This window comes from Morone saxatilis, unplaced genomic scaffold (assembly GCF_004916995.1).
Source record: "Morone saxatilis isolate NCDOM2014 unplaced genomic scaffold, NCSU_SB_2.0 Contig24, whole genome shotgun sequence".
Lineage (NCBI taxonomy): Eukaryota > Metazoa > Chordata > Actinopteri > Moronidae > Morone > Morone saxatilis.
Genome location: NW_023339807.1, coordinates 24,009,578 through 24,011,854, shown reverse-complemented (window position 1 = coordinate 24,011,854; position 2,277 = coordinate 24,009,578). Strand labels below are relative to the sequence as shown.

Sequence of the window (2,277 nt, the reverse complement as noted above, 5' to 3'; positions counted from 1 at the left end):
TGCGACCTCCAAATATGCAGTCGAAGACGCAGACAATAATAAGAATTCCTAGAGATACAATAGGGCCTCTGCACGATTTGTGCTCGGGCCCTAATGAGACCCAAACAAATACAAAAGTACAAAGTTCATTAAAGATCAATCTCAACATAATTGTCACTACCACTGTAAAAATTAAATCGACTAATTCTCCTGAATTCAATAGAAGCACAAAACTCTCCTTTATGACTTTATAGTATGGATGTTATGGCCATCACATTTTGACATGTGACAGTATGCTGGCTCACTGTAACTGTCTCATGACTCACTGGAACATTTAAACAGAGATAATAACATAAGAAATGTTGAACCTCCTCAGACCTAATCCAGTCTGGAGCCATAAACCTCCACCTCACACACGTGTAGGTACTCGGTTCTTCCAGGAATGACTATATTAACGTAGCGACCATCCATCCCGTTACACTGGTAGGTTTCAGTGAAACCTCCAGTGATGCTTGAGATCACAGCACACCTAGCAGAAGAAGAAATTACTTTGTTAACTCACAACAAACCTTTTAGTTGTAGTATTTAAATCTAAAACTGTACACTACCTGGGATTGCTGTTGCCATTGTTTTCAAGAGAATCTCCAATTCGGATCTCAGCTCCATTGAGTCGTGAGGAAGCCTCTTTGATGTTGGTTATTGTGACAGAAAACACTTTATGGGTTTTGCCCAGATCCAACCTCCACCAGGGTGTAAAGTCAGGGCCTGTATGAGAACAAGAAGCCTGGGCCCAGGAACTGGCACGATTCCCATCTATGGAATGACTTGCATCGCCTAAATAAGAATACAGTGACGACTGTGTGGCTTTTCCTTGGAGCGCCAGGTTCTCTCCTGCACAATGGACCCAGTTGCAAACATTAGCACTGATACCTAATTTTCCTTGATGCTTTCTGCAGCTTCAGCGTCATATTTAATAGCACAAATTCTCACCAGTTGGGGCACGGTACCCGTAGACTTCCACTTCACAGAGTGTGATGATCTTTCTTGAACCAAGTAGAGCCACCGTTACATAACGTCCCTCCACAAGTCCTGTAAGAGTCATTTTTAAAGACCTGCCTGCTGGGATATGAGAAATTACACCAACCCTAAAAGAGATAAAGAGAGATGAAATAGTAATATAAAAAAAGAAATAATAACAACACTTGGACACTGCCACATTTGAAAACTTTAGTTAGTTAGTGTTTATTTAATAACTAATTTAACTTACACTGGATTTGTGACGCCACCATCTTGTAAAGAGTTGCCGACGTGAATCTCTGCCCCATCGAGCCTTTCTGCACAGCAGTCTCCTCTGTTGGTGATGATGATGGAGGTGACGATGTAGGGCTCCAGCAGGTCCACTGTCCACCAGGGGTTGGTCTGTTCATCAGTGTGGGTGCACGATCCAGCCGGGTAGTTATAGTTGCGGTTTCCATCAATAGCAATGTTGGCAAATCGAAATTGATGCACACTTGACTGGGACGCTTTTCCACGCAAGGCCACATTTTCTATGAATGAGCGAGTTGAAATACACATTATAAATGCATTTTGGAAAAAATGTGTGTACAATTACTGAACCTGCCAAAATACATTTTTTTTTTGCATACCTTTGTGCAGCAGAACAAATTATTAACGCTGATATATTTTCACCCTTCACCTGTTTTTTTGTCAAAGGACTTTGGTGCTTTGAAAGAGAACATAAGGAATGGCCAATAATATATAAGACCATATTAAGTTAAAGCTGAACTAAATAAAGAGTCCCAAACCTTGGAGTAAGAAACATTAAGAAAAAAAACAAATTTTTGAGTGGAGCCAGGACTGCAATGTTTTTGTGATAAAGAATTTCATAGATGCGTAATTACGATGGGTTGTAACTGAGCTCGTCCCCAGGAGGAGCTTGCCAAAAGCAGAACTGAAACTGTGGTTTCCATTGTTCTGGTTGAGACAAAAAAAAGAGTCAGTAACAGAATTACACTGAAGAAATGAACATTGGCAACTTTGCTATGATGACAACTATCTTTTTTCTAGAAGTTAGAAATCCAAAGTGCATAAAAGTAAAATAACTGTTGACTTGTGGCAAATAAAAAGCTACATCTAATCTATTTATTTAAAAGCTATACAGCTACAACCACATACCTTTTGCGAGATAAACTCAGTAGAAGATGAGGAGCTGCAGTTTATGCTGTGTGGTGATCAATATAATTTGATGTGGACCACACAGGGATATTTATGTGTACATCTTATCATGGCATGTGCATT

The 2,277-nt window shown here is 40.0% G+C and overlaps 1 protein-coding gene across 1 annotated transcript in view; it reads left to right on the top strand.

Moving 5' to 3' along the window:
* Positions 1–2,277, top strand: part of LOC118335407 — a gene marked incomplete in the record, with an annotated part of 19,153 nt that overhangs the window by 7,085 nt on the left and 9,791 nt on the right.